At 39.6% G+C, this 13,503-nt stretch overlaps 1 protein-coding gene across 3 annotated transcripts in view; it reads left to right on the top strand.

The window, feature by feature from the left end:
• Positions 1-13,503, top strand: part of lrfn5a (leucine rich repeat and fibronectin type III domain containing 5a) — a 140,374-nt gene that overhangs the window by 50,213 nt on the left and 76,658 nt on the right. The window contains exon 2 of one of the 3 annotated variants that reach the window (XM_075448308.1): positions 6,364-6,517. The exons of the other annotated variants lie outside the window; for them this stretch is intronic. The gene's annotated coding sequence lies outside the window, so the exon portion shown is untranslated. The remainder of the gene's footprint in view (positions 1-6,363; positions 6,518-13,503) is intronic. 3 annotated transcript variants of the gene reach the window in all.

Below are 13,503 nucleotides of genomic sequence, written 5' to 3'. Positions count from 1 at the left end.
TACAGAGACATTAAAACAGTAGAAATAAAAAGCACGATTTAAATTTTAAACAAAAAAGAAAGAAATAAGAACTATAGATAAAATCAGTGGTTAGAATGTGATTAAGTTTTGAAACTCCAGCTTCAGATTTGGAGCTTTATTCAAATGCAGCTGAAAATAGGTGTGTCCTCTGAGTGTTTCAGCTGATCTGAGGCTTTCTGGGAATTTGTTCCAGACATGTGGCGCATAGAAGCTGAATGCAGCTTCTCCATGTCTGGTTCTGACTCTGGGAACTGATAGAAGACCGGATCCAGATGACCTGAGAGGTCTGGAAGGTTCATACTGGGTCAGGAGGTCCCTGATGTATTCTGGTCCTGGACCATTCAGAGCTTTATAGACCAGCGTCAGGACTTTAAAGTCTATCCTCTGATGGACAGGCAGCCATGATATAATGATAGGAAAGCCTCAGAGTATCATTCAGGTGTCAAAAAACAAAAAAACAAAAAGAAAAGCAGAATTAAACACACTGAAAAAACATAAACGTATCTCAAGCTTTGTGTTTAGAAGTCACATACGCTGTTTTACACTTAATCGTGTTAAACCTTTTATGATACAGCTGCTGCATCTATCTGTAACTGCAGTAATTTCATGCTTCTCCCACACATGGATTACAATAATTATACATGTCTATGGTAAGAATAAAAGAAAACAACTTCTGCATATGTTTCACATATCTGCATATTCTGTATAAATCAATGTGCTAAAGGCAGCTATCACTGACGACTCAGTGGGTTCTGGTCCACTGGGTCCACTGCTGTGAATACTAACACTACCCACTGAACCTTTGGACAAAAGTCAACATTTAACTGCTGTGTACACAGAAAGTTGAACAGTTTTTATTGCACACAAGCCCGAAATGAGCGAAATGCAGCTTAAGCTAAGTGGCCACACACTAATGACTCACTTTCATATTCATTTGTTTCATTCTGTTCACGTCAGATGCTTTCATAGAGGTGACACCGAACTAACTCGCAGCTCTGCCGTTTGTGTTTTCATTCTGCTGGGAGCACAACTAACCGTCTGAATTACATATGGATTTTAATTAGTTTCAAAGCTGCCCACTCAGGCTTCACGGGCCACTGATTTCCCACCGTATAGGCCCAGAAACAAAGGGAATTTCCCCTCAGTACCGCTTCCACACTGATTCTGTCATTACAAAAACGTTCACGAATCTCAGTCCAATTGTGCTATGATGATTATGACTAAATGAGTAAATTTTGTGGTGGATTTTCTTTTCTGCCTCTGCTGAGCACGGACATGCTGGCTTATTAGGCAGGATGCAAATGCATGTAGAAGAGCAGTCAGAAGCACTTAAACCGCTAATGAGATTTGTGAGCGTTTGAATGGAAGTCTGGTGCTGTAGTTAATTTTTTAACTAGGTGCAGAAATAAATTTTTTCAACTCGTGTCTTCTATCACAAAGATCTGGTTGGCTGCTTTTGAATTATGAAGTTGAGTTCAAATGAAGGAAATGAGTGAATCAGTGATAAATAGACTGCTTTGCTGTTGCATCACATCTGCAATTAAAACCACATTATGTACAGAAATGGTTTCTATGGGGTGTGCTGGCGTTGTTGCTGTTGAATAAAAACTACAAGCCGGGAATACAAAGTTTTATCAACTAAAAGAACATTGTTTTTGTACTGAACTGAATGTGAGGTACCTTTTTTTTAGTCAGATGCACAGAACAACAGAGTCGGACTGGGCACTGAAATTCTTAGGACAGGACACCGTACAGCAACTACCATAACAAGACCTGACATAAGTACTCTAACAATAAATAAGCAATATGGATACTACAAAATATGCATTTTACACTAATTACCAGAGCTTTACTGAACATATAATACACAAAATAGCCAATGCTAATATAAGACCTATACTAACCTAGAAACGCAAGATAAAAATACAATATTGTGAAATATTGCATGTTGTGGTGCAAACAGCAGTGGAGGTAGACATGTGTAAAGTGTCGAGTGTGAAAGTGATGAGAGTGATGGGAGTGCATTATAGTCCATTTAGAAGCCTGATGGCCTTAGGATAGAAGTTGTTCTCTATTCTGCGGGTGGAGACCGGATGCTTCTGTACCACCTACCAGAAGGCAGCGTGGTGAACAGTCTGAAGGATGGGTGATGGCAGTCTTTTAGGATCATGCCAGCTCTACGAGGACATCTTGTGTGGTAGATGTCCTGAAGGGTTGGGAGTTTCCTACCAATGATGCACTCAGCAGATCGGACCACACTGCGTAGGGCCTTACGGTTTTATTATCTCATTATTATTATCTCGATATTTATTATCTAATTTTACGTTTACATACATTTCTCCTCAACTCCTCCTCATGCTTAGCTGTAAAGAGCTCTGACCATTCAGGGCATGGGCAAAGAATATCAGAGCGTGCCCTGTTTGGTCTGGTACCAGTGTCTGGTTCCAGTGGTACCATGGTCTTTATGGATCGGTCTATCTTCTGCCATCAGATCCTATCTGATTTGTATCTGAGGAGTTTGGAGGCCAGCACCTCAAAGTGTTTGTCATGTTTTTGGGGGGTCCTATCAGGTTACTATTACAGGGACCTGCCATTTTTAATAGTTTTTGGGCGAGTCTACACAAATGTTAAGGTACGTAACATCCGTGGGAATGCCAGCATGCATGTTTTCCAAGCAGAACATGTTGAATTGTAACAAGAGGAGCAGTGTAATTCAATTTAGTCAGTTGTTTTAATTGTATGGTTGTTCTAAGGTCCCACAGCAATACAAAATGATTGGAATGTTTTGGATAGATTATCAGCTTTTGTGAGTCTGCAGCAGAGTCTCTTAAAACCGATGTAAAAACTGCAGTTACAGTTCAGAAAATTTTCAAATCCACATTAAACTACTAGTACGGGGCTATTTGCCTCTGCACATTCACAGAAAATGAAGGACAGCTTCCTCCTGGGTTTAGCCTCCTACTGAGAAAGAGAGGATTAGGCTCAATAGTCTTCTGATTTGCCAAATAACTGGAGGTAGGGGAAGGAATGATAGTGACTTGTGAACACACACTACTCCTGCTGCCTGCAAAGATGCTACAAACTTTAATAAACACACAAGTTTTTGAGCAAAGATTAAAGCAGAACATAAGGTAAATACATTCATTACCAGCAACTGTGGAACAATAGGCTACACATTAATGTTATAAAAGCATCGTAAATATATATTTCCTGTGTTAACAGGTGCAGATGTGGGAAGTGTGCTCAAATGCCAAATGAGGCAGAAAACTTCTGCTGCTGCCAACTGAAAAAGTAAAGACGCTTACATACTCCCCCATTGTTACCAGAGCAGGGCTTAATTTGTGCCGGATCATGCCGGAACAGGATCCGGCACCTCTTGGTTTTGGCCTGCTCGTGCTCCGGGACTTTTTTGGGCTGATCCGGTACCTCTCTTATAGAAAAAAATATTAATATATATATATTTTTTTTTAAATGTATAAAATTATACAATAATATTCCGAACAAATTCCATGAATTTCATGTTGTTTATTAAGATAAAACTACATCATTTGAAAGACTTGGAGATCTGTTGTTGATGCTCTGAAAACTACTGGTCATCAAACCCCGCTTCGCAGACAAAAACTATTGAAATTTGCGGCATCTGGGGAGCAAGCAGCAGAGAGGAACAAAGAGTTACCTGTTCTGTGCAGTATAGCCTAAAATATTTGTAAATTATTGTCATAACATTTATACCATGGATATTATTCGAAATTAAGGCTTGTAAGTCCCACAGCATTGTCAGTGGGCATTTGTATGTTGTTTTCAGCACCGTTTTCTGTATGCGTTCCGGGACCTGTGCCCGTCCCGTCATCCCTACGCTGTCATATGTACTTTGCGTTCCGGCACCTTGTGATTTACAAATTAAGCCCTGTACCAGAGGCTATGTTACTAATTGCTCTTCCTTGTACACAATATTTGAAGTGCACGGGGGATGGTAAAGGAAAACTATGGTTGCTTGTGTGAGTAGCTCTGTGTTTCGGAGCAGTTGTGGAAGCAAAAAATGGATACTTTTGGTTGCCCAGTGAAGAAAATGTATGGACACAAAGTACTATTAGCCCCATTAGCTGCCTTTTCACTCAGTGTACCCATGATGTTTCATACTCCTAACATCATCACAACACATATTTGAAACGGTTTCACTCACAGCTTAGGGTTCAGACTCGTGCCCTTTTAGTGTTGGAACATTTTAGCCTCAGTGGCCCCGCTAAGCCGGCGTCGTACTGAGCCTCATTCATAAAACTGTTGTTCATGATTTGTCATGAAAAAAAAACAAATATTTTTTGCTGGCCACGAAAAAGAAACTGCATCCACTAATCCAAAATCACTGGTATTTAGGGGACCTGAAAAGGGTCAACTGGCCCTTTGAATCACAATATCTGAGAGAAACAAAGTAAAAAAATCCAGGATCTATGACATCATTGTAGTCATGTTTGCTCAAAAAAAACCAAACATGCACGTATCTTACTGCTCCTACTTGTCACACTGACATTACATCATGCAACACTCTTTTAATGGCCTGAATAAACCAGAAGAAAATGTACTGCAAACTAAATCTATTTTAATGTTCATATGCGCAACTGGTTTAAGACTGACTTTGTTGAGATGCCAGTTTCTAATGTTATTTTAAGTGAGAGCAGGGTTTAAATTGGGGCGGAGTGCTCCGGAGCTCCGCTCCGCCTCCTCACTTCAGACGGACCGGCAAACGGAGCTCCGCTCCGCCTGCTCCAGTGTTCACATTTTTTTTTTTAGTGTGATTAAATTCATTTTTCAAGTCTACTGAAAAATATTACAATCGTCAGGAAGGTTTGTCAATAATTACGCTGAAAATAAAAGCAGGTTTTGGTGAATTACAGCACTGTGCACATGCGCAGAGCCATGACATCACAGTTAGCATTATTCAATCCAGCCAGGCAGGCAGTGCAACAAGCGCGTCCGAGATTTTCTCATCAAGTCGTGTCATTCTGAGTGGAACGAGTTTGCAGTTGGTAGCTGTCTGTGCTGTATCTTCGTGCTAATTAAATGTCACATCAGAATGTTTAAAAAAAAGAGTTGGCTAACTGATTGAAGGAATGCCTGCTGCAACGTAGCTTTGCGTATGGAAACTAGCAAACTTCTCTCTTGCTAGTGAGACAACCACCAGCCTGGATAGCGTGCTCAACTCCCAATCCTATGAGTTTGGCCAAAGTTATGAGGTCGCTAAACTTCGTTATTCGTTACAAATGAGTTATTCTAATGGAAAGGATGAGTGGTAGCCTACTTCAGCACACATGGTAAAGGGGTAAATGGCAGTGTTGGTAGGGTAGGCTTTTGAAAGACTTTTTTTTTTTTTTTTGCTTCGCTTGTTAATAACATCAGATGGATTCAGTGCCACAATGTCTTTAGGTAGCTCAATTCTCTTTTATTCTGTACTGTAGCTCATGTTGATTTTAACTACATTCCAGTTTGTGAGGCAGTGCATAGTGGACCACCCCCACATACAGTGGTATTTCACTTGATTTTTCTGTTCAGACGCTGTAACTCTGACAATGAAGCGGACACTGAGGGACTTTTTCAGTGGGTATGTTGAGGTCATTTTGGTCAAAAAAAAAAAAAGAAAGAAAGAAAGAAAACCCAGCCATATTTAATACATTGAATTATAAATTCCTAAAACCTGTGTTTAGAATTGGTAACCATCATATTGTATGCATTTAACAGTACCACTGTCAGGAGCAGCAAAGGAGTAATTGCAGGCCCAGCTGCTAAGAAATTCAAAATGGTAGACATGGAGAAGATCATTTTTTTCATGTATGAAAAGTGCAATTTTCCCAGTCATAATAAATACTTAGAATCTGATGGTGGTGCTGGTAAGTATTTGTGAAATCTGGAAAGAAACTGCTAAAAATATTACACGGTGCACCTTTAAAGTTATGTTATTGTTGTGATATGTACATATGAAATAAATAACTAATAAAGAAGACATTATGTGAATTAACGGTGTGTTAGTAGCAGTGTATTCACATAGTAGAAATGTTTTGCGACATTGACCACTGCGAGTGAAGGGTTCCCCCACTTTACAAAAGCCAATTTAAACACTGAGTGAGAGTAAGCGTTTTTTATGGTATAAACATCATATGAGCTGTCAGATGACACTTTCATTCACAGTTAAAAGTCACGGTGCTCACAGTCTTCATCCAAAAAATCAGCGCTTGTGTATGCAGTGCGTGTGTGTAGTCCTTGATTTTCCCCACACATCGGCTCAAACAATTTTAGCCTTTTTTTAATCCGCTTTTTTTCCTTTTATGTCCATTTTTTATTTCGGTACAGGGCGACACAGGAATTCACACCATTCCCACGGGATTTAAGCGGTTGCCTAGCGACAGGACTGTCATCTTCCGTGTACCAACTGCCAAATGTGAACCCTCTCAGAACAGAGTACGTGCCACTTTCTGATCAAATGCGGAAGCTGAAGGAAACGTGTGTAAGTCGAGTCCATTCCGTTCCTCGTATTTCATGTTTAAGAAGACATCTTTATTCAGTTTGAACATTTGGTTTATACTACCAGGCTCTATGACCTGGGGTGACGCGAGTATATCTGGAAATATTGCTGCTCAAAGAATTCTGAAACATTGCCTTTTGCTCTTTGGTCAAGGAAACAAACTTGACCGGAATACAGAATGATGTCCCAGATACATAAACACAAACACACCCCAACAAAATATATCTTGGCCTATTTCTCAAAATAATGGGATATTCAGTGTGTGTGTTTGTCTGGTGTCCTTTGAAGTCCATTGACATTTTGTAGAAAAATGCATAATAATGCACAGCACACACACAAGTAAAGACTAGGTTGGCCGGTTTCATGGGGCTGTAGATCAAAGGCATCAGTGTCTCTGCGGTGAACTGTTTTCTCTCTTTCTTTTCCCGCTATTTGAGGGTTTTTTTCAAGGTTTGCAGAAATAATTTTGCTGGGTATCCAGTTCTACAATGTCTCAGGATCTCAGTTGGGACCAAAGTTGAATTAAGTTACACTGAAATACATTAGCCTAAAAAACACTGATATTGACAGTAGTTGGAAATGTCTGGATTGAATATGCTGCTTTGGAAAAGTTTAGTGAGCTAAAAACTCTAGAATTTATTCCACTTTTTAATTTTTTTTTAATGTATTTTTAGGGGCTATTAATGCCTCTATTGGATGGGACAGTGGAGAGAGACAGGAAGCAGGGGGCAGAGAGAAGGGGAACAACATGCAGCAAAGGGCCGTCCAATGCGAGACTCAAACCAGGGCCAGCTGCAGCGAGGACTATAGCCTCTGTACATGGGGCGCCTGCTCATCCCACTACGCCACAGACCGCCCCGAATTTATTCCACTTTTAATACTAAAAAGGAAAAGCGTGCAGGTGATAAAGCCTTTAGTGGTTTCAAAGACATACTGTTGATAGTTATGTAAAGGGAACAGACAGCAGAGTATTCTCTGTGGTGTACATTTGGAATATGAGCCTGTAGAACTGTACATGTTTATCTTACATATTGTGTAAATCTCTACACGTAAAGCTGTACTTTTCTGAAAGTAGTTTCCTTTTAAAGAAATTTGAACCCAATATAATTGATTATGGAAAAGTTTATTTATATAGAAGTCAGTCTGAAATGATTTTGAATGCTTGAAAAGAAGTGGGGGTGGAGAAATAGCAAACACTATGATGATAATGATACAAGTTAGAGCAGCTGAACTTAGGCTTTTAAATATGCTGCATTAAAGTTGCATTATGTACAATAGTGGAAGATGACACTGTTCCCACTGTACTTGCTGGTGACACACCTAACAAAGCATCCTTCCCAGTGCTATAAAGAATTCTTCCTTTCAATGACAGTCAGTTAGTGTTATGATCTGCTCTCATTTCATTTTGTTAAAAAGAAACATGATGTAGTTTTGTTCTACTTTGGTTTAATTTTATGCCCCGTTTTGTGTTTGTTTTGGTGGTATGAATCACATGACCCTGATAGGGGAATTGTCCACAGGTGTGTCGTACGCTGTGTGTAATTAATAAAATAGGTGAGCCCGTGGGTGCGGGTCTCTCACTCACTCAAAATGCAAAGACTTGTGTTATGTGCCACGTATGTGTGCTGTGTTAGATAAGTTACTCTGCTAACAGTTAGCATACTGTTAACCACAATGTTGCTACTGCTAATTTTGTTGTTAAGCATCCTTTATACTGTTGCTTTTAAATCTCAGAAGTTGTGATCACGCCCGGTGCACCAGCTGATAAACACCCTGTGAACGTTTGCATTTCGCACCTGTATGTGTTGAGAGTTTCAGCTAACAGCTGTGTCATCTGTCCAACCGTGTAGCCGCACCCTCTAACAGCTGCTTTTACAGAAAAGTTACATTTACAGACTTTGCACCATCGCTCAGCTTCGTCTTATTCTCATCCCCTGTTTGGTCAGCCAGTTAAAATGTGTTGTGCCCGACGTATTACTGAAACGCAGTTCAATGGGCTTAACAGTCTGGAACAAATAACAACATTATTCTGGATGGATTGAATTTACACGTGCCTGGACCACCTGTTTTGTGAAATCAACTGGCATAATCCCCAAATGGAATAAATAAAAATGAATAAAACGGATTGAGTCTGCTAAAGAGTGAATTGAAGATACCAAGCAGCTGTGTGCCTCATTGACAGGCTGACTGTCTGGCACAACTTTAAAAAAAAAAAAAGGCATTGTTCCTGCCAACATGCTCCGAATTGGTTCTCAGACTACCTGGTTAAAAGAGACGTGGCTGTGACTGGGCTTAATTTGCAAGCTGGGAGTGCTGCTCTGATTCATCCACGCTTTCAGCAGAAAGAACATCTCAGCCAGATTAAACTGCTTTTGCTTCAGCAGGGAAGATTCCACCAAATGGAAACTGAATCCATCAGATTAATTTGCCGTAACGAGTTCTGAAATTAGAACAAAATATTCTTTTTTATCTTTCACAATCAGAATAGGCAGGTTTGATTTGTAATTCATCAGTACAATATCTATCAAAAGGTGCTCGCTTCACCAGAATTACTAAATGTAATCTGTTTTTTGCAGCACAAGTGAATTTCCTATATCTCATTTTGCTGATTTGTACAGGAGCCCTGTGAGGCGTGCACATTTAACACCGATTTAAAAAATGAGTTGTCGTTCAGCAGTGCTCACAAATGACTCTGAAGAAATGAGTGCTCGTAGGTGTGTGCTACAGGTGTCAGCTCCCGCTTAATTATTTCACAGCAATTACGAGTGGAATTGGAAAGAATGTCTGTAGTAGAAAATGAAGTGCGCTCATACAAAATGTTTTATTTTCTTTGCTTAAAGTTCACCCAGAGAGATTTATCGTTGGATTCCACCATGTTCTGTGAAATCTGTCTCCCTGCTTTTATTGTTATCTTGCTGACTGACAGGACACTAAAAGCTTACCTTCGAAATGTCCGAGTCATTGTGAACTGATATGATTGCATTCATCTTTTTTTTAATGAACTTATAAAACGCTGTGAAATTGTGAAGGAAACTCACAGTTTAAGGTACTTGATGCCAATTATATTAAATGAGTCTAACTTTCCTTTGTTAGGAAGTTATCAGGAACACCTGTACACCTTATTCATGCATCTTATCACCATTCATGTGGCATAAATACAACATGGGCCCAGATGTGACATCACAAAGCAAAAGCAGGCGCAGACTTAGTCCAAAGATTTAAGCCAGTCGAGCTCCTTTGTGATGAAGTTGAAATGTTTCCACTAAAAACTGAGACTGTCTGAAAGCACAGGGAGGCACGCTCATTAATTAATATAATAAAACAAATTCTTTAAAATATTCTAAAACTGACCAACGTCTGGTGGTGTGTCACGTCAAATAATGATGATATAATTAGTGAATACTCAGTAATTATTTGCTTTTACACAGGGATAAAAAGGGAAGATACGTTCATTCTTTTGAAATGGATAGTGAAATCATGATTTCAAGCAAATCAGACAAAAATGTCAACCATTTGCTGGTTCTAGCTTCTCAAAGTTAAGCTTTTCCTGTACTTTTATGTTGTGAGACAGGCCTCAGCTCTGACAATCCAGGCTGAAAACAGTTCTATTTAGCTGTGCATATGACACCTGAAAGTATTTTATCTGCACTCTTCACTTTTAAATTAATTAATTAATGATTATTTTTTATGTTTTTTTTTGTTTTTTAATGATTTTATTGCCTTCTTGTGATTTTATGTAGCTGTGAAGCACTTTGAATTGCCTTGTATACGAATTGTGCTCTACAAATAAAATTGCCTTGCCTTGCCTTTTTTATCATAACTCACGAATGAAGTGACGCCATGAAACATTACTAGTTGTGAGCATCAGCACTTCCGAAAGGTTCATTTCCAGATCTTTCTTTTTCCTTTTTTCGTGTCAGCACTGAATTATTTTTGAAGTAACTAATCTTAGTAGAGTGCTCACTCCAGGTCACAGATGGCCCTCTGCCACAAAAGGGGTTTAGTGATGGAAAGTTGAAGCTAGAGATGGAAAGTTTGATTTGCAGTACTGAGGATGCTGTGTTGCTTCGTTATTGTGAAGAGGGAACTGAGCCGGAAGGCAAAGCTTCCATTTACTGCTCCATCTTTGTTCCAACCCTCACCTATGATCACAAGGTTCTGGCTAGTGACCGAAAGAATGAGGTTTTTTTATATGGATGGATGGATGGATGGATAGATGGATGAGTCCTCGTTAACATATATCCTTTTCCTCTTTGTTGTAGTGATTGTAATCTAATAGGTTTTATTGGTGCTGCTTTCTTTCTGAATCTTGAAATTCTCTAACATAAACTATGCACAAACAATCCTAACTTGTATTTAGGTCTCGTGTGAGAAGGCTGAACGTGCTAAAGATATTTAATAATGAACTTTAAGGATTTTTACTACTTTGTATCTGCTGAGTGAGAACATATTCTAAAACAGTGAATATGTAAATGAGAATAGGTTTAAGACAATTAGACATCTTAGACATAAATGAAAGGCAGACAAATCTCTCCTACCGCAATGACTCAAAGGAGATCCACTTTGTCCGTATGAAATTAACAACACGTCTACATTCAGCCTAACCAGCTTAGAGAGTGGCACGAGAGATGATGTGTGGAATAACTGATCTACAGGGATTTACTAGTTACTTAGCAACAGCTTGTGGCTTATGTTGATAGTCATGCCTTTAGACATTATGGGCTGAACTCTCCCCTGACCAACAAAATCACATTCCTTGAACGTGTCTTCAGTTAGCAAAGAAACAAAACGCCTGCTGTGCAACTGAAAGGATATTAAAGGCAAGAGTTTAAAATACAGTTCATAAAATATGGTAAAACACACAATGACGACGGGGTGGAGACATCTGCCCCAAGTGAATAAGTTCAAGTCTGTCGAGATGCATCTGAACCACAAACAGAGCTCTCAATTTCCCAATTACTTCCTCAGCTGCAGGCATGAGGTCCAGATGTTGACAGAAATGACATGATAGTGGATACAGGTGGCCACTGCGGGGGGAGGGGATGAGTTTAAGATTAAGTTCCCCTCTCATGTTGAAAGGAGCAGTCGGGATGCTCCACTGACACCAAAGTCTGGATAAGGACTCACTAAATAATTGTCACAAGATAACAAGAGGTGAGTCATGAATGTCATTTCACCATGATTTCAGAGCGTTGTCATCTACCGTAGAATGCATCCATCTCTGTTATGTCTAACAAAGTACTGAGTCACAAGTTCCCCTCAGAAATAAATAGAAAAACAAAAATAAATGCCTTCAATCTGAGCGGAGTGCATCTAAAAGTTTTCAGAGGCTTTTGGCCTTAAAAGCTGCACTTCGGTGTACGAGGTTTCCAAGCAAAAGAATGGCGTTGGTTAGTTGTCTTTGGTGTTCTTTTCAGCAGACCCTGGGAGACCTAATGAAAGCAGAATGGTAGTCCTTTGCAGGGCGTCTCTCTCGCTGCCTCTGTTGGTGTGAAAATGAGCTTAAGCAGAGATAAGTCACAGGCAATGGGATTTTCAAGGAAACCTCATTTGCTCTCCGAGCTAATTCTCCCAGCATGTGTGTCACTGCTAAAAGTGCATCTCTGTGGGAGTGGTGTTGAAGTTTCACAGAGTTGGTTGTCCACTTTCTCTGCCCTGATCTTATTCTTTCACTCTCAGCTAATGTTTGTCTTTTTTATGGTTGAAGGAGAAATATGAAGACCAGGTGGTGGAAACTATAGATACGTATGCCCCATATGCTCTACTCTGTACTTACATCATAACCGTGCCAATCACAGGTGAGATATTCAGTAATCCATGCCTCGAGACATCTTTACTTTCTACACACTGGAGACTTTAACTTAAACATTAGTTATTACTAGGGCTGAGCAATTGTATCGATACTGCGATATATATCGATATTTCGTTTCCCGATAAAGTATCGATTTTTTTTTTTTTATTATTATTTTTTTTTTTTTTAAAGCAAACTTTGAAAAGTCAGACGTTACAATTAGTGAAAAAACAGAACATTAAGGTAATACAATGCCAAGGGGTCACATTATACAAAATAGTGATAAATTAGTTGATAAGAATGTTGTATAAAGTGCACAGCTCTCACGTTTGTGACATGTTCGTTTGTTTCTGTTTGTATGGCGGTGTTGTCCTTCCGGTTCAAAGGTCGGACCACCAGTCCAAACAGCGACGATTCATGTCAAATCACACTGTCCCTTTTTTTCCCCCCAGAAAATGATGTAAGTGTATCAAATCGTATTGTATCGTTGGCTGAATATCGTATTGCGAGATTAGTGTATCACTACAGTCCTAGTTATTACCCTCATTAGGTCAACATTAGAGTCATTTTGACACTTGGTTTGAGGTAATGCACAAATTGCCAGAGCTATGAGGTGGCAGATGGTTACAATAACCGCCACGCTCCTCTCTAATTTAAATATGTCAATTTAATGTTAGTTAATCTACTTTGAAATTAATACATTTTTTAAAATTTGCAACTTTATCTTGTTCATCCCCCTCATTCTGTTGGCCATGTTTGCTGCCTGGCTTAATGAGACGTTTGCATTCATAACAGCCAGCTGAAGGCTTTTTCTCTCTTAATACAAATGTGATGTACCATGAGGAAACGGTAGCAGCCTTTTAAAATGCATCAATGAGAATTCAGTTTCCGATCAGATGGATGCCTTAAAGCTCAAAAGGCCTTGATTGATTAATTTATTTCCTTTTAGTAGCGGCTTGAAATCTCAACACATACACTGCAAAGAAAGGTCTGATCCATCTTTTGGAGCCCACCATGACAGCACAGCCGAGGGGGTGGATAGAAGCAGATGCACTGAAGGATGATGGGTAGGCCGAGGGTGTTGGGTGGGCAGAGATGGATGAGTATATGGATAGGTGGAGAGAGCAGCAGACATAGAGATTGTGGAGTGGGTAGCAGTCACGAAGATGGAGGTTTG

This window comes from Odontesthes bonariensis, chromosome 17 (genome assembly GCF_027942865.1).
Source record: "Odontesthes bonariensis isolate fOdoBon6 chromosome 17, fOdoBon6.hap1, whole genome shotgun sequence".
Classification (NCBI taxonomy): domain Eukaryota; kingdom Metazoa; phylum Chordata; class Actinopteri; order Atheriniformes; family Atherinopsidae; genus Odontesthes; species Odontesthes bonariensis.
This window is presented reverse-complemented; position numbering and strand designations above follow the sequence as displayed.